Source organism: Antechinus flavipes, chromosome 3 (genome assembly GCF_016432865.1).
Source record: "Antechinus flavipes isolate AdamAnt ecotype Samford, QLD, Australia chromosome 3, AdamAnt_v2, whole genome shotgun sequence".
Lineage (NCBI taxonomy): Eukaryota > Metazoa > Chordata > Mammalia > Dasyuromorphia > Dasyuridae > Antechinus > Antechinus flavipes.
The window spans coordinates 257,134,472-257,154,878 of record NC_067400.1 but is presented as its reverse complement, the minus strand read 5'-3'; the positions used below and the strand labels follow the sequence as shown (position 1 = coordinate 257,154,878).

Genomic DNA, 20,407 nt, shown 5'->3' with positions numbered 1-20,407 from the left:
TACTATAATTAACATGGACATATTTTACACAAAAGTTCATAGAATATTCATACACTGAGTTTGAAGGCAGTTTGTAAGAGATAAATATTTCTCTGTATACCTAGCTATTCTTAAAGTATATGACAAACAAGTCAGAAACCCATTAAATACTTAGGATCTTAGTTCTGACATTAGAATAACAGTAAAGGCTGATAATAGTTACATACCATTGGCTCTGTCCAGTGTAACAATCTAAATAGACAGTATCCACATCAAACTTATTTAACAACTAAGACCTCCAAGGGTGGAATCAAAAGTCCCTTCATGCTTGATATGTGAATGAAAACAACAAGCTGTCAATTAAGAAGCACTGAACACCTGAATTCTATGGATAAGAGGGTCTTATGACAGTAATTCAGAGCCATTTAACTGCCTAGTGAAACTAAAGAAGGATTCTTTTTAAGGAGCCCAGACTTAGTGATCAATATATATCATACAAGGAAATAACAGAAATCGTCAAACATGTGACTATAGACTACAAATCAAAAATCAAAAAAACCTTACTAAATATCTAGAAAAATATGACTTGATAGAGATAGTTTTACATCAAAAGTTTCTGCTTTTAAATAATGATTGACAACAAATTCCCATATTTCCAATACAGACCTCAATATCTCCTAAAAAGATTAACCATTAAATGGTATTAGAATTCAGATCATTATTACAGACTGAACTGTTGCCTACAGTCACTTAGATATAATATTGTTCCATAAAAATTGGATAATATTTTTAAAAGTTGGCACCAGACCTTACAATCACTGAGCTACAAGGATTTAAAGGTTTTCCAAATACAGGAGATCAGGTGAAGGAGCTCAAATTTACTTGGGAACACAATAAGGTACCTTTCATTACTTTTTTTTTCCCATCTGCCCCCAAAACTGAAGATGCTTTTGGTGAGGCTACAAAAGATAAAAATAAAAAGCATAGAAGTTTTTGTTCATAGAATATTAAACTTAAAGAATACCAAGGTTGTAACTTGTCTCAATTATTTTTATTTGAAAGACATTGAAAATGATGATCAGTGGAAGAGGCAGATCACAATGATAAAGTGAAAAGTCACAACTTCCAAATCTCCTTCAAAAATCTCTTTTACAACAAAAAGTTATAAGCAAGAATGCCAAGAAAAAGTCAGTGAGTCATTTTCAGAATAAGAAAGCTTAGGAAGGCAGAAAAATTTACAGACAAGAGGTTAGGGCTAGTCAGGAGCATAGCATAACAGAAGGAGCACTAACTGTGGGCTGTGGGAAAATAAAGGGAATAAACATTTGGGTCAGAAAGAAATTCCAAGGAACTCCTGCACTAGAACTGGGAGGAAGATCAGGGCAGCTCTGTTGCCTATTACTTAGTTCTGGGTCATACATAGTTCAAGGGTGGAGAGAAATAGTCACAACAGGGGAGCAGGGGTCTTACTTGTATAAGGACCTGAGCCCAGAGCAGAAGGGCAATGATCAGATCATTCACTGGATCATACCACATTGGAACCACCAAAACCTTACAGGTCCCAGATCAAGATCTAAAATCAGGAGAAGGGCATAAAAGAAGCTCAAGCCACTCACCACCATCTTTTTCCAGATGTAAGAAGAGCCCAACTCTAAAAATAAAATCTAAAATCAAAAAGTAAGCTGGAAAATGAGTAAACAACAATAAAAAAGAACCTGATCCTAAAGAATTGCTATGATGCAAAGGAATCTCAAGACCAACTCAAAAGACAAAAAATATAATCAAAGTCTCAAAGTAAAAATGCAGATTGGGCCAAATTCAACAAGAATTATAGAAAAATTACGAATATTTTTAAAAGAGCAAAAAATTGATTTTTGTAGTGAAGAAAATTAGGGGAAAAATGAGACCTACAAAAGAAAATTATGAAAAGGAATTGAAAGTTTGGCAAATGAGGCACAAAACCTCATTGAAGAAAATAATAAATAATTTATTATAAATGAGAATTGATCAAGTGGAAATTAATGACTACATGAGACAACTGATTAAAATTACTTGTCTTTTCAATAGGTAAGGAAAAAACTGGAGGGAAGTAGAGAACTTGGAACTAGAAAAAATTTAAGTGAATTTTAAAAACAAATAAATAAGAAATTTATTGAATCATGAAAATCACAATAAAAAGACCCTAGATATCATATTTCAAAAAAAACAGAAGGGAAAATTGTCTAGATATCTTAGAAACTCAAAAAACCCACCACTCAGCTTCTGAAAGAAATTCAAAACAAAATATGATATTCCAGAAGGCAAAGGAACTAGGATTAGAGCCAAGAATAATCTATGCAGCAAATCAGCATAACTAGTGTATGTGTGGGGGGAAGAAATAGAAACTTAACTTAATGAAATAGCGGATTTCCAAACATTCCTGTTGAAAAGAACAGAACTGATTAGAAAATACGACACAAACACAAGACTCAAGCAAAGCAAAAAAATAAACACAAAAGAAAAACAACAGGGGACTTCATAAACAGAAACTGTTTAAATACCAAGATCTAAAGATGATACAAAGCACTTCTAAAAATTTTATCATTATTAGAGCAGTTAGAATGAGTCTACACAGACAGAGGACATGCATGCATGAATGAATGCAATGGATTATGCTGGGATGATCTTTAAAAAAGAATGGAAAAATAAGAAAGAAGGATGCACTAAGAGAAGAGGAAAAAAGAGGAACAGTGAAGAAAATTATTTACAAATAAGGGGAAAATGGAGTGGAGGGAAGCAAGCAATATATGAACCTCACTTTCACTTAAACTAGTTCAAGGAAGGAAAAATACGTACACACAAGAGGGAATAGAAATTCATTGACTCAACAGGGAAGTAGGAGAAGAGGCAAAAAGAAAAAAAAAAGGATAAGAGGAAGGGTAGATTAAGAGACGCAGTGGTCAGAAGCAAAAGGAAGGCACTGTGAAAAAAGAGAACAACAAATAGAAGAAAACAGAAGGGAAGGAAATACAGTTAGCAATTATAATTTGATTTGAACATTATGAATTCAACCATAGAACAGAAAAAAAAGAATGGATTAAAAAATCAGAATCCCACAAAATGTCACTTATGAGAGATGTAATTCGAACAAAAAGACACATACAGAATTAAATTAAGATGTTAGAACAGAATCCTTTATTTATCAGCTATAATAACAAAGGCAAGGACGATAATTATGTGGGTGAATGCTCATAAGTTGGGGATTGGTTGAATAAGTTATGGTATATGAATGTAATAGAATATTACTGTTCTATAAGAAATGATGAGAAGGCTGATTTCAGAAAAGCCTGACAAGATTTACATGAACTGATGCTAGATGAAGTGAGCAGAACCAAGAGAACATTGTACAGAATAACAAAAAGATTATGTAATGATCAATCGTGATGGGCTTAGCTCTTTTCAACAACAAGGTGATTCAGGGCAATTCAAATAGACTTGTGATAGAGACATATTCTGAATGTCAAAGAAGATTAATAAAACTGAAAGCAAAAAAAATGAACTAATAAAACTAGCTGCTGTTTTTATGAAAGAATAAAATGACTAATTTGATTTTTAAAATGAAAGAAAGAAACCCAATTATCAGTATCAAAAATAGAAAGGGTTAATATTCAACTAAGGAAGATGAAATTAAAGCAATTATTAGGTATTATTTTGCTCAGCTATCTGCCAAAAAACTGACAATGTAACAAAGTGAATAAATATTTACCCCAAGACAAATTGCCCAGATTAGCAAAAGCCCCTAAGAAAAAAAAGAAAGAAATTGAACAAGTTATAAGTGGAATAAATTCCAGGACCAGATGGCTTTACAAGAGAATTCTACCAAACATTTAAAGAACAATTTGTTCCAATATTACATAAACTGTTTGAGAAAAATTAAGCAGTTTTACTGTAGTGTTCTGGTTGGTTTTCTGGAGTTTTCTGGATCAGCCTTCGTTTCAGTGGGATAATTACCTCCAGAATAGACAGGGATAAAGTCCAAATTCTTTATTATCTCCTTCACAGTCTAGTTTCCTTGCCTGGGACCCAGGCTAGCTTTCTTGAGGTCTTCTGGAATGTGTCTTGGTTTCTGTGGGGGAGGCAGGAGGACTACCACCAAGGTCTCTGTTTTGAAGTCTGTCTCAGTCCAAGGGCTTGTGCTCCAGCCTCCAGTCCTCTATTTTCTCTGAGTCTGTCTCTGAGCCCTCTGAGTCTGTCTCTGGCTCAAACAGGCCTTGGTCTCAGTGGAGAAATGAAGGAAGACAGGCCTGCCATCATGGTAATATGAGATGAAATGAATGAATCTGGCTGTTTGTCCCAGCTTATATACTCTATTATAATTACATCATCATAGGTTTCAATCTTATAGAGCTATATTAAGTACTAAGTGCATATACTGAACTAGAAAACTATTAATCACTATGCTAAACTAGATAACTATTGTCTTATCAATTCCACTGAGTTAGCACCTTGTAAGAATCCTTGTTTCAAGTACAGAGTTCTGGCCCATAACAGTCTACCAAATTCTTTTTTTTTGATACCAATATAGTTTTGATCCCTAAACCAATTAGAGCAAAAGCAGAGAAAGAAAACTATAGACCAATTTTTCTAATGAATATTAGTGCAAAAATATTAAGATTAAAGCAGTATTTCACAAAAAATTATACATTATGAAAAGACTAGATTCATACCAGGAGTGAAAGCTGATTCAATATTAAGAAAACTACAATCAGCAAACATTATATGATCATATCAAAGATATAGAAAAATCCTTCAAAATTTTATTTTTATTTAAAAAAAATTTTTGAGCTACAAATTTTCTCTCTTCTTCCAGTCCCTCACCCACCCAATGAAAAGATAACATATTAATTATACATGTGAAATCACATAAAAACATATTTTTCTATTAGCTATGTGTGCAAAAAGAAGCAAATTATATATATATATATATATATATATATATATATATATATTTCAATCTGTACTCAGAATTCATCAATTGTCCCTCTGAAGATGGATAGCAATTTTCATCAGGAATTCTTTGGAATTGTCTTGGATCATTGCATCACTCAGAGTAGCTAAATCTTTCATACTTGATCATTATTACAATATTGCTCTTACTATGTACCATTTACAATGCAATCTTGGTTCTGTTAGCATAAGTTTTTCCAAATTTTTCTGACATCATCCTGCTTTTTATTTTTGACAACACATATTACCACCACAACTACATACCACAATTTGCTTGGCCATTCCGCAATACATGGGCATCCCCTCAATTTCTAATTCCTTGCCTCCTCAAAAAAGAGCTACTATAAATATTTTTGTACATATTGGTCTTCCTTTAATCTCTTTGGATAGTGGTATTGCTTCTACACGGTGGTTATACCTGTTCTTTACTCCATCAAGAATTCATTAGTACACCTATTTTTCCATATTCCCTTCAGCATTTGTCATTTTCCTTTTCTCTTATGTTAGTCAATTTGATGTAAGGTGGTGCCTCTGAACTGTTTTATTTTGCATTTCTTCAATTATTGGTGATATAGACCATTTTTTCATATGACCATTCATTTTTTCTTCTGAAAACTTCTTCCTTTGACCATTTATTAATTGGATAGTTCTTCATTTTTATAAATTTGGTTTGGTCCCCCATAAATTTGGGAAATGAGACCTTTAGCAGAGAAATTTGCTGGAATTTTTCTTAATTTCTTGTTTTTCTTATGGTGGTGAGCACATTAGCTTTGTTTGTTACAAAAATTTTATGTAATCAAAATTTTCATTTTGCCTCTTGTGATCCTCTTTTCTCTTATTTGATAATAAACTCTTCCCCTATCCACAGATCTGACTGTAATTTATTCTATACTCCCCTGATTTGCCAATTATATTATCCTATATGAGCAAATCACATACCCTTTGTGAGCTTCTCTTAGTATATAGTGTGAGATGTTGGCCTATGTTTAGTTTCAGCCAGAGAGCTTTCCAGCTATCCTGAAAGTTTTTCTTGAATAGTGAATTCTTGCCCTAATAGCTGAGATTTTTAGCTATAACAGACACTAGGTTATTGTGCTCTGTATATTTTGTACTTATTCTATCCCAATGATAAACCACCTTGTTTCTTATCCAGTACCAGATTGTTTTGTTTGGTACTACTATACCTCTTTACTTCATATTTTTTTCCCATTGATTTCTTTAATTTTCTTGACCTTTTGTTTTTCCTGAGTTGAACACTGTACACATATTCAATACATGCAGAGTTGGCAGGACATCCAGATATCCAATAAAAAGTTGGTCATAAAGTACTGGAGATCAGGGGAGAGATTATGTTTGGATATAAAGATTTAGGAATCATTTAGACCAAGAAGCAATGGGCAAACAACAAACAAGCAAAACAGAAGAGTAGCTGGGAGGAAGGGTTGGTTAGTGGTGTCCAAAACTGTAGAGAAATCAAGTGGAATGGGCTCTGAAAAAAGGTTCACTGATAACTTTGTATGAAGCAATTCCTATCAAATAATAAAGTCAGAAGTCAGAATCCAAGGAATTGACAAATGAGTAGAAGATTAAGAAATGGAGATAATTAATATAGCTGAACCTTTGTAGAAGACTGGATTTGAAACAAAGAAGGAATAAAAGATCATACTTTGAAAGTACAGCAGAATCAAATAACGTTTTTAAAGATATGAGACTGGGCATATGGTTAAGGGGAAGAAGTTTGTGAATAAGATTTATTGTAAAGGAAAGAGGAAAAATAACTGAGGTAGTGTCTTAACTGTGTGGGTCTGCTGGAATAATTGCAAAGAGGACTTGATCCATATTATTTTATGTATTTAACAGCAATTGTTCTCTAAATAAATGAGTAATGCTGTGACATGCGAGGAAAAAAATTGACACAATGCATTACATCTTAATGAAGCTGATGCAAAGATACTCTTTGTAGTCAGCAAAGAAGTAATAGCTATTGTTTCTTGGGTCTGAATTTTGAGAATCATCTCCACCAGCTATCTAAGCTACACAGGAACTTTTGGTTTCATATCAGACAATGAGGAAATTATAAACAAGAAAACAACTCCTAGATAGCTCATAGGAGGTACGGCATCAAGGAGGGGCTCACCAGCTTTCCTTTCCTACATAGAAAAAACGGTGCTAGTGATGGTTCAGTTTTCCTCTTCCCAGAAACTCAAGGGCAAGTGATTAGATAGATGGGATGCCAAGAATAAGGAGAGAACACACATCATTCTTTGGTCAAGAGGTATAAATCTTTTATCTTTATAAATCTTTTATCAAACTAAAATCTACAAAAAAATAGTCCTTTTGAATTAAGAAGAACATTAGCTAAGAAATTATAATTGCCAGAAACAGAAAACAAGTTACTTAGCAGTAAGAAGTATAAGACAAAATAGTAAAATCTGTAAAGATAAACCCAAAGACATATCTTTAATAAGAACTGGAGTTCTTTTTATTTCTCAAGTATCATAACCACTGGCGCTTCTGCTTAGCAGTTGCAAATATCTCTTGATACAGTTCCTAGCAAGTAATAATCAATTTATCCAAAAGGAACAGAAATTTTAATACAACAAATGTTAAGAAACATCGTATTCTTATACACATTATAAAAGCATACAGCAACTATAAATTAGCAATTAAGGAAGGCATTGCATCCAACACAGTTTAACTGCCCCTGACATATCCCAGAAAACATGGGATTAAGATTGTGTGGAAGAATGAACCTTGGCAAAGAAATAAGAACAACAACTCTTCATCAGAGACATGAGTAAAGGAAAAGAGAAAAGGAGATAATGAAAAGCAGTATTATTGTTTAGAATACAGAAGAGGAAAGGAATTTGAGACAAATGGCCTCAATTTTCTCAGTAAAGTAGGAAGTGAAATCAACTATCATCTTTACACTGACTCCCAAATATGTTGCTAGCCTTTATGCTTCCAAATTCCAGATTCATATTTTCTACTGTCTCCTCTCTCTATATATATACATTGGTACTTCAACTTCTATACATCCAAAGACCCCTTGTCTCCCAAAATAAGAAACTGTTTCTCCTCCCTTTGATTTCCCTACCATTTCTGCCACCAGAAACATATCCATCTCTTTCTCTTGATTCCTACCTACACCCCACTTCCAGTTTTCATTATTAGAGCATCACCATATCCCTCCTAAAGGTTACTCTGATTCCAGTATCCCTTGGACACAATTAACATACTGTTGCCATAGTAAAATTTCTTCCCTTTTTTATTTAATAGTATTCTCTTTTTCCAAATACATACAAAGATAGTTTTCAATATTCATCTCTAAAACCTTGTTCCAGGTTTTTCTCCCTTTTCCTCCTCTCCCCTCTCTCCTAGACATCAAGCAATTCGATATAGGTTAAACATGTGTAATTCTTCTAAAGATATTTCCATATTTGTCATGCTGCTCAAGAAAAATCAGATCAAAAGGAAAAAAATGAGAAAGGAAAAACAAACAAACAAAACAACAAAAAGGTGAAAATACTAAGCTTTGATCCATATTCAGTCTCCATAGTTTTCTCTCTGGATGCGGATGGCACTTTCCATCCCAAATCTACTAGAATCACTGTAGTAAATTTTCTTGAGTATTACTCTGTGCTGCTCATTTGCTCAAAAAAATCATTCATGATTTCCCATTATCTATCTACTAAATAAAGTCCAGAAGATTCATCCTCACATTCAGAATTCTTTACATTTATCAATTGCCTCTATCCAAAAAGATATGTCCCTACCCTATCTTTTCAGCCTTCTCTCTATATTACAGATAACTGAACTATGATTTTTCTTTTTCTTTTCTTTTCTTTCTTTCTTTCTTTCTTTTTTTTTTTTGCTGAGACAATTGGATTTAAGTAATTTGCCTAGGGTCTCACAAGTAGAAAGTCCCCTAGTGTCTTAGGCTGGATTTGAACTCAGGTCCTCCTAATTTCAGGGCTGGTGCTCTATCCACTGTGCCATCTAGCTGCCTCATATCTGATATTTCTTGAATATGCTTTGTACTTTCCCATTTCTGCCCATGATGTTACTTCCAAATGGAATGTACCCCCTTTGCTCAATCAAAACTCATCCAATTAATTTTTCATGAACCAGTTCAAGCATTAGGTCATCCCCATGAAGAGGAAGCTATACCTGGAATCAGGCAGACCTGAGTTCAAATCTAGCTTCAGAGACACTTACTAGCTGTGTGATTATGGGCAAGTCTCTATCTGCCTCAGTTTCTTCATCTGTAAAATGGGAAGAAAATGAAAAATGTCAAAGGATAACAATGTCATAGTGTGGTCAAGAATGCATATTCTGGAGTGAAGCTGTGAGACACTAACATAACAAAAAGGCAGTAAATTCTGAATAACTGAAATAAAATGAATGTTTAGGGAGGTACTATAGAGAATACTATCCCAAGCTCTAAGAACTAGAAGAGAGAAAGAGAGCAACAAAAATCCTCATACCTCATGGGTCCCAGTTGGAGTCATAAGACTCCAATCCAGCTTGCTGTCTATCCAGGGAAAGTCAGTAAATTCAAGTCTCAGTTTCAGCATCTATAAAGTAGGAAATAATCATTTTATATCAAATAGTTTACAGATTAGTTTTGTTGTGAAGAAACTACTTTGTAAACTTTAAAGCCCTAAATGTGCTGCTATTATTATAATCTAGTAGAGAAGATATAACACTATGTGCACAAAACATTATAGTAAAAATACCTTATTGATGCACAAAAGAGATACAAACAGTGCTTATTTGACATCTGAGATAGAAAAAGGTCATTACTAAGTGAAAAGAATCAGAAAAGAGCTCATAAAGGAGATGGTACTTAAAGTACTTGTAGTCTTTTTGTAGCTCACTGGAACAAACTAAGCAACATAAATAAACTACTAATTAAACAAAATTCACCAGCCATGTTCTAGTACTGATAATATAATTTACCCCTCAAATGCCACAAATTTACATGGTAAATATCATTTACATCCCTTGTATTTTAAAGTTATTGCCTGTACTGCTAATTTAATATTCTCTGATTAAATAAAAAATGTTTTAAATATTCTCAGAATAAAGGTTTTTTGTGCCAAATACTTCATATAATTTACTACTTGCAATGAAGAGAAGGCAATAAGTCACATAATGCCTATTTGCCCAAGGAAACTATTTTATCCTAAAATAGAAAAGAGGACTGATATAATTTGTTTCACTGCCAGTCTCCTTCCTTGAGGAAGTAATGACTAGTTTTTTTAAGTCTCACAGTCTTTAATTTTTTTTGTATTTATTTACAAGAACAAATCACTTAAATAACCATCTTTTCCCTCCATTGTAACTTTATTATTTAGCTGAAAATATTAATATGGTTTCATTTAAAACAAATTGTTCTAATCAACTTAAAAGTTAATAACTCCAAGAAACAACTAATTTATACAGACAAGCAAATATAAAAAAAAGACAAAAGCAAATATCCACCTCCAATGTTTACTATGTGACCGGTTACTATGTGACAACCTCTTTGGGTCTCAGTTTCCTCATCTATGAAATGAATAGAAAGGAACAGATGGCCATTTTGGTTTCTCTCAGCTAAAGACCCATGATCCTATAATCTTAATTTGGGAGAGGACAGAGCACAAATAGTTTATACTAAAATAATCACAATCTCCCATATTTGCTTAAGAATTGTAAAGTCTTATCTATCAATTATGGATTATGTTCAACAATGGAGAGAAGTGCAAATAATTTTAAAACGGCTTTGAATTTTTATGTTTTATTTTTGTACATATTTAATTGTGGCCACATCAGATGTTTTGACAATTCTTTTCAATATCAATGAAAACAAATTGAAATTTTCTTGTCCTAGGAAAAGACGCAAATATCCTTTCTTACTTGAAATCTTACTGATAAAAGAATGTTTTGATAAATTTCCTATATAACTTAAGTATTAAACTTTTGGGGTGCCATAGATTTCTTCAGAGAATATTTTTAAACAACTGAAGGAAATGCTGTTTCACTTAGAAGTTAGTGAAAATAGATTTTTTTTCCCACCCTAGTTCCTAGGCACCCTGAAATCTACCCATGGATCCCTACTGTGGACTTTAGACTAAGGATCTCTTTTGCTTTGTCTGAGAATAATAGTTGTTACCTTTGTTTTTGTTTTTGTTCTTTTCCCCTCTGAGGCCATTGGGGTTAAGTGACTTGCCCAGGGTCACACAGCTAGGAACTATTAAGTATCTGAGGTCACATTTGAATTCAGGTCCTTCTGACTTCAGGGCTGGTGCTCTATCCACTGCACCACTTAGCTGCCCCTAAGAATCTCTTTTATAAGAGAATGGCCAACATAAAGTTGCCTCTATCAATGTTACTTTTGCAACAACACCATTAACATCTTATACCTATAAAATTCAACTATAAAGCTATAATTCTCTGCAGTAAAATCATTCCTCCTACTGCCCTTTAATAACGCTGTATCCATGGAACTGCCTCAAGTACTTCATTTTATCTAACATATTCTTGCAAAAGCAATGATTTGGAAATATAAATTTGTATCTCCTAGTGCTGAATCTACAACTTGGAATGAATTGCTTCTGGCCTTAGACAATATTAGTCTATTTTTTGCTTAACCTCTCTCAGGCTCAGTTTCCTCATATGTAAAGAGTATCAGAGCTTGCCTCACACAGTTTCTGGGAGATTAAATGAACATAATGTATATAAAATGTCTTGTAAAATTTAAAAAAATTGTTGGTCAAAATTTATTATAAAATATATCCACATATACTCACATATATACATATGCTCACAAAATATATACATATGGGCTAGAGCAACTGTTATGAGATAAACAAAGGGTCTTTTAGGAACTACTCTACAAGAAATAATGTGGCTCTGGATGACAGTCAACTTGTAAATAAAAAGGGAAGTCAAACTTCTGGGCTAATGACAGAGAAAAAGCATGAATTTGTTTGATAGGACTCAGGGATCAATGAAGACAAAGAAGTCTGGTAGCCTGGTATGGGAAACAGCCACTCAAGAAATAGAAGTAAATTAGGAAAGCAAAGAATATCAACCTCTTGGAGATACAAGGAAAGCAGCCTATAGATCAAAATGAAAAAAAATATATAGAGAAAAGAACAAAATTCTAATCTGAGGACTTTGGGCTCCAAACATATTGTAATTTATACAATCTTAAGCAAATTGGTTTACCTCAAAATAATAAAAAATGTACATTAAATAAAAAGAGAAAGAGAGAAAGTACGAGAGAGAGAACAATTATTTCTTCACATGGAAAACCTCACAGAAAAACAAAATATAAACAACAACAAAAAAAGAAGTTCTAATGCAATGAATAAATAGCACAGAATAAAAGTGGGCAGGAATCTCCAAAAGAAAGGATTAAACTCACAACATCCTTTACAGCAAGTAAGAGAATTAAAGGAAGATATAGAAAAAATAGGATATTTCTAATCTGAAAACACAAACCAGAGAACTAATCATTCACAACAGATGATAGGAAAATATAAGTGAGGAAGTAATACTCTGAAAAAAAGAAAACAGAAATTGAATACAGAGATATAGTTCTTCCCTACTCACCACCCTAAAACCCATCAAAAATAAAAACAAAAAAAAGCAAAATATCTGTTATCTTTACAAAGTAAAACAATGGGTCAAATAAAATCAAAACAAAACAAACATAAAATCCAATGAGCCCTGAATAAGTCTCAGTAAGAAAATCTAGGAATGGTTTTCTAGTCCTTTCTCTCCCTGCCCTCCCCTCCCCCCAATTACAATTTAAGATCTTGAATACTCTGCTTCAAGTAGTCATTCAAGAAAATCTTCCAGAAATATTGGGAAAATAGAGCATAGTATAGGTCAAAATAATCCACTGGACACTGTCAAGCTTAATTCACCTAGGAACAGAGTCAACAAGTCGAAACTCTTTAATTTCAACAATAAAAACAAAAATTGTAAATGCTATACCTGGAAGAGGCAGTTTAGCTATCAAAACATTCTAGTTTAAGAGAAGTAGATCCTTAATCAATAATGAGAGAAATGGTTCTTCACCAAATCCAATACCTCTTCTTATACCCCTGATTATAATCCCCACTGAAAGATTATTTGTCAATCATGCTCTGCTTCATTCTTCAATCTTTTTCTATTACTGGGTTCTTAGTCTTTATGATCCTTATAAACCCCATTTGAAGGAATGATAGAATCAAGTGTTCATTCCCTATTTCTTTCCCCTTCCATAGATTTCTAGAAAAAAAAAACTCTCTATCTTTTAACTGCACTTCCTCTTTCATTTATTTATAAAAAATCTGGTTTTGATACCCAAAATGGGGAGAGAGAGGTCAAAGAGTAAAAAACATTTACAGATCAATAATCTGATAAATACTGCAGAGATATTGAATAAAAAGTATCTAAAAGGGGGTAGCTGCCAAATTGTAAAGATTAGATATTGTGACCAAATGAATTGATACCAGAAACAGGATTGATTCAATATAGGAAAACTATAAAATTATATAATAATTAATATTAAAACTAATAAAAATCACATGATTATACAATAATAATTGTTAATATTTATATTGTGTTTATTATGTTTCAGACATTGTGCTAAGAGCCTTATAAAAAGGCACTTATTTGGTCAAGAGATATAAACAGAACTTCCCCTAATGTACTGAAGAATACTTATCTAAAACCAAAAGCTTGCATCATCCATAAAAAATAAATGTTAGGATCTTAGCAATAAAATCAGGGGTAATGCAACCGTGTCCACTGTTAACCACTATTATTTGTTTTAAATACAGAAATAGTACCTATAGAAAAATTACAAGAAAAAAATCAACTATGGGAATAAACACAGCAAAAAGGGAACACAATTATTACTTTATAGATATGATGGTTTATTTACAGTGATAGAGATTCATCTAACATTAACAGAAATTCAAACATTAGTAAAATAGCAAGACATAAAATAAAACCACCAAAAAGCCATCAGACTTTCTGAACATTACATACTATTTTCAACAGAAAAAATAGACAAAGACATTCTACTCAAAATTTCTAAAAACTATCTGAGAGTCAATTTCCTAAGGCACACAAAGGAACAACATGAATATAACTATAAAACGCTGTATTAAAGAAATGTGACAAATAGCAAGGAATTATTCACAGTTGGGCCATGCTAATATAATAAAAATGACAACATGATTTAAATTAGTTTGCTGATTCAGTGAGATGTAAATTACCCAATAATTATTTTACAGAACTAAGGAAAATAAAAATAAAGTTCACATAGTGAAACAAGAGGTCAAAAATCTCAAGGAACTAAAAATTTTAATGTAGAGTTAAGGGGCCTTAGTGAAAAAACTGATCAACCAAGAATATATGCAAATTCCTAGGCTAAGGACTCAATATTTGCAAAAAAAAGCTGGGAAGTAAGGCAAGCTGAGAGAAATTAGATATAGATGAATATGTTACGAATAGATACATAATGTAGAAATAAATGGTTTTATCATCAATCATTTAGAGAATGGAAGGTGATATCTTTCACAGCTATGAATAAGGGAAAAATTCTTGATTAAATAAGGAATAGAGGAGATCACACAAGATAGAATGAATAATTTTCATGACATAAAACTTAAAAGTTTAGCAAAAACAAAAGCAATTCAATTGGAATTAAAAAGAAAAGACTTAACTTGGAAAAAAAAAGTACAGCAATTTCTTTGATAAAGATCTGACAACCATGATATATGAATAATTGGTTCAAATATTTAAGAACCAGTACCAACAGTAAATGATCAAAGAATATGAATAGTCAGTTTTCAAGGGGAGAAATTTAATCTGTCAACCACCATATAAAATGCTTTAATTCAATAATCTTAAGAAAAATACAAATTAAAATAACTAAGGTATCACCTCCTACTGGTGAACTAGATTGGCAAAAATAACAAAAGATGAAAATTACAACTGTTGGCAGAAATGTGAATTGGTCCCATAATCATGAAAATAATTTGGAATTATATAGACAATAAACTACACATATACTTTTTGATCCACTGGTGGACTATTAGGAATATACCCCAAAGAGATCACATATAGACAAAACTTATGTATTTATTCAAAAATAATTGTTTTGTTGTTATCCAGTCATTTCTATTATGTCCAAACTCTTCATAACTCCATTTTGAGTTTTCTGGGCAAAGATACTAGAGTAGATTGCCATTTTGGCTTGTCATTTCCTCACTATCCCACATAAAACACTTGATAAAACAAGAAATCTTATTATATCAATTCTTCTTTAAAACAGAGAAAGTACCATTAAAAATGCCTTCAATAAAACAAACTGATAATATATGCCAATATCACTAAGGAATATTGATGAAAAAAATCACATCAGAGACCATTTAATTTTTCCTCTCAAATATTTATTGTGATTATAAATTCATGCCAAGAATGCAAGGATGCTTCAATATTAGAAAAACAAACTAATGAGTTACATAAATAATACAAGTCATACAACTATGTCAAATCACAGAAATTAATCATCAACAAAATATATTTACTTTCGTAAAAGAACACAAATGAAAGTACTAAACACTTAAGACAAAAATGATGTTATTGGGCCAAAAAATAATTCATTTCTGTAGGGAGCTCCCAATGAGGAATTCCCCCTCAGCAATGCAGATCAGGACTTTCGCTCCAATTTACAGGATTAGAAAATTGTTTGGATTATTAAAAGGCTACTTTCCCAGGGTATCTCAGCAATTAGGAGTTAGAAGAATAATTTAAAAACTAACATTTTTGGTTCCAAGACAAGTTTTTTCTCTTATGCCATGTTTCTTTTATATCAAAGCTTCTTTAAAAAAATTAATTAATTTACTTTTTATTATAACTTTTTATTGACAGAACATATGCCTAGGTAATTTTTTACAACATTATCCCTTACACTCACTTCTGGTCTGACTTTTCCCTTCCCTTCCACCATCCCCTCCCTTAGATGGCAGGCAGTCTTATACATGTTAAATTTATTATAGTATATCCTAGATACAATATATGTGTGCAGAACCTAACAGTTCTCTTGTTGCACAGGGAGAACTGGATTCAGAAGGTAAAAATAACCTGGGAAGAAAAACAAAAATGTAAATAGTTCACACTCATTTCCCAATGTTCCTTCTCTAGGTGTAGCTGCTTCTGTCCATTATTGATCAATTGGAACTGAGTTAGATCTTCTCTTTGTCAAACATATCCACTTCCATCAGAATACATTCTCATACAGTATTGTTGTTGAAGTACATAATGATCTCCTGGTTCTGCTCATTTCACTTAGCATCAGTTCAAGTAAGTCTCTCCAAGCCTCTCTGTATTCATCCTGCTGGTCATTTCTTACAGAACAATAATATTCCGTAACATTCATATATCACAATTTACCCAGCCATTCTCCAATTGATGGGCATCCATTCATTTTCCAGTTTCTAGCCACTACAAAAAGGGCTGCCACAAACATTCTTGCACATGCAGGTCTCTTTCCCTTCTTTAGTATTTCTTTGGGGTATAAGCCCAGAAGTAACACTGCTGGATCAAAGGGTATGCACAGTTTGATAACTTTTTGGGCATAATTCCAGATTGTTCTCCAGAATGGTTGGATTCGTTCACAACTCCACCAACAATGCATCAGTGTCCCAGTTTTCCCGCATCCCCTCCAACATTCATCATTATTTTTTCCTGTCATCTTAGCCATTCTGACAGGTGTGTAGTGGTATCTCAGAGTTGTCTCAATTTGCATTTCTCTGATCAATAGTATATCAAAGCTTCTTAAACTGTGGGTTGCAACTCCATCATTGAATGGGGCCGTCCAAAATTTTGATTTATTATCAGTAAATGTTTGATCTGTACACCTATTTTACATGTTTATATATCGAAATCAAATAAAAATTTCTTGGGCAAAAAGTACAAAAATTATATATTCTGGATTGCTCTAAAGAACCTGAGGGTCTCTGAATAGGACTGTCTTTCCATCTCTTTAACCTTTCTTTCAGTCCCTTCCTGATTCATTTTGATCCCTTTTCACTATAATCCTCCACTACAAATTCAATGAGACTAGTTGGGTCTAACTAATAAGGCTGGAGCTTCCTTATTTGTCATGATATATCTCCTAAAAATCTCAAAGTACTTCCCAGAAATAATATCCCCCATCATTTTGCATAAATCCAATACTCTTTTTTTTTTTTTTTAACTAAAGCTTTTTATTTTCAAAATAAATGCTTGGAAATTTTCAGTATTCACCCTTGCAAAACCCTCCTCTTGATGGCAAGTAATCCAGTATATGTCAAACATGTGCAATTATTCTATACATATTTCCATAATTATCATGCTGTACAAGAAAAATAAGATCAAAAAGAACAAATATGAGAAAGAAAACAAAATGCAAGCAAACTGTAACAAAAAGGGTGAAAATACTATGTTGTGGTTTACACTCAGTTCCCACAGTCTTCTCTCTAGGTACAAATGACTCTATTCATCACAAGATCATTGGAACTAGCCTGAATCACCTCATTGTTGAGAAGAGCCATGTCCATCAGAATTGATCATCATATAGTCTTGTTGTTGCCATATACAATGATGTCCTGGTTCTGTTCATTTCACTCAGCATCAATCCATGTAAGTCTCTCCAGGACTCCCTGGAATCATCCTGCTGATCATTTCTTATAGAACAATAATATTCCATAGCATTTATGTACTATAACTTATTCAGCTATTCTCCAGTTGATGAAACCCAACACTCTTAAATCATAAAGAATTATAACTGGTCTAGTTGGACCTTAAAGATCATCTAATCTAATGGACTGTGTTCCTTCCTCATCTGTTTTGAACTCTACAAACATTGAAAAATGATTATTCTTTTCCCTGGGGCACATTCTCTTTCTATCTTTTCAATTCTCTCTCACTTTATTTTCTTTTCTCCATGTACAAACAATTCTTTATTTCCATAAGTGGACCTGGGGAAGGAAAGAAAGAAATGTAGGAGGGAGGAAAGCAAGATGGCAGCCTCACATCTGGGAAGGGAAGGTGCTGGAACATGGTTCAAAGACACATGGGCCAGGGATGGAGAAGTGGGACTAGGAAAAAGAACAGAACAGGCGAGAATTGGCCAAGTGGGGGCCTGTCAGGAGTCAAGAGTTAGAAGGAGGGGAAGACTTAAATGAAAAAAGATGGGGATATTTGGGGCCAGGGATAGACATTGAATACAGAGGGCACACAGACTGAAGAGAGACAGATAGGAGCCAGATACATAAGCTGGTAGACAGAGTAGGGCAAAAATCTTTTCTGTCAGTTAAAATCTGGAGATTTTAAGCTAAGCTCCCAGGTCAGCAGCAGTGCTATTCCTTTATTTTCACTTGAAGTATTTTTTTTGGGGGGGGAGGGGAAGGGAGGAGGCTGAGGAGTGCCATCAATTGGCACTAGTCCTATTTCAGGAATAGAGAGTGACTACAGTACTACACAGTAAAGTTAACATAGATTTTTTTTTTTTTTTGGAATGAGAAATCCTTTACTGAAAATTGAATCTGAATAAAAAGAGAGGACTATATGTACTTCCTAACAACTCGGTGAAACTTAATTTGAGCTAAGTCTTAAAGAAATCTAGTAGGTAGAGTTGGAGTATCCTTTTTGAGGGATGGCAAGTAAGCCAGTGATATTTTTCCCACTAGACTAAATTCTACTCCAAGGATCAAATTTAAACTCTTCCGTTGGATACTTAAAGCCCTTCACAACCAGGCCCTTACCTACATATTTTTTCCCAATAAACTGTGAGAAAACTACACTGGCCTTCCTATTCTTCCTCTTAAATGATTCCATTTTCTCTTACCATGCTTTGCTTTGGCTATTGGTCATATACTCCCTCACACACCTCACACTCACAATCTCTAATTTCTTTTCAACATTCAGCTCAAAAATGCCAATTTCTGTTGTTGCTTGGTCGTTTTTCAGTCTTGTCCAACTCTTGGTGATCCCATTTGGAGTTTTTTTTGGCAAAGATACACAACTGATTTGCCATTTCCTTGTCTAGCTCACTTGTATAGATGAGCAAACTGGGTTAAATGATTTTTTTTCCAGGGTCCCACAGCTAGTAGGTGTATGAGGTTTAATCTGAACTCAAGAAAATAAGTTCCTGATTCCATGCCCAGTGCTCTAATCCAGAGAAGCTTTTTCTGATCTCCCTACCCCTCAACCACACTAAAAAAGCAAAAACAAAAACCACACACTTTGTGTTTATTTTATATGTTGTCTCTACCAGTTAGGTTATAAAGCTCTTTGAAGGCAGGAATTGCTTTAATTTTGTCTGTGCATCCCAGTGTCTAGCTCTTTACATTTGTTTATTTGAGAGGGAAAAATTTTAAATCAGATCACAGAATCACAGCTACAAGTGAAAGGTGCTTTTGGAGGCTATCACACCCAACCCCCTTCATTTTACAGATGAGGAAACTGAGAGGAGCAAGGTTAAGTGATTTGCCCTAAGTTATACAGTTGGAAAGTGGCCTGAGTGGACTGATCCAGGAATCAAATTCAGGTCTCCTAGATTCTAAATTGACTCTCTATCCATTATGCTAACAAGTTGGTTCTCCCCTGCATTCTGTTTAGCAAATGCTGAGTCCTATGTCTCAATTTTCACATGCTTCTCATAATGCATCCAGGTTAGTTTGAACCTACAATATGTCAAACCCACAATTTGTCAAATCTGCCGCATAGGCTGGTGAAACTAATGAAGGAGAAAGCCTTTGCTAATCTCCTTTACTAAGATTTCTGATTAGCTAAAAGCACCCTGCCAAGCAATTTTGAATTATCACTTCTCTTACCTTAAGGGAGAAGATAAAGGAATAAACATTTATATAGCACCTACTATGTGCTAGGCATTTTGCTAAGCATTTATAATCTCATTTGAACCTTCCAACTAGCCTTCATAATATTTCTGGTTGTCTAGAAGGATCCTGGTGAATATACCATGACTTGGCCCCTTCTCTTATCTAATGGGGGGAAGGGACTAAACATTTATATAGTGCCTAGTGTGTTCCAGGAATTAAGTGAAGCACTTTATAAATATAATCTCATTTAATTCTCACAATAGCTCTTGAGGTAAGCCTTCTTACCGTCTCCTCTTTAAAATTAAGGAAAATGAGACAATGGGGACTTGCTCAGGGTCACACAGCTAGTAAGAAGATCAAATTTGAATTCAGGTCTTCCTAACTCCAGTCTCAGTGCTTTATCCATTATGCCATCCACTAGGTGAGTTAGAAAGAAAGATATGGTGATTACTGATCACCCTTTTAAATCATCATATTTTATCTGTGAAGCCTATTGAAGAATGATTTTCCCCCCTTAATCATCAGTTTTCCTGCCACCTAAATTGTTTTTACCTATTTTTATTTTATTC

The 20,407-nt window shown here is 33.5% G+C and overlaps 1 long non-coding RNA gene across 2 annotated transcripts in view; it reads right to left on the bottom strand.

The window, feature by feature from the left end:
• The window catches only part of LOC127553894 (uncharacterized), a 145,941-nt gene that overhangs the window by 83,430 nt on the left and 42,104 nt on the right, over window positions 1–20,407 (bottom strand). The window contains exon 3 of one of the 2 annotated variants that reach the window (XR_007951840.1): window positions 9,453–9,542. This is a non-coding gene — a long non-coding RNA (uncharacterized LOC127553894). Of the gene's footprint in view, window positions 1–5,138; window positions 9,543–20,407 lie in introns of those variants that run through there. The other variant, XR_007951839.1, reaches the window with a different exon arrangement.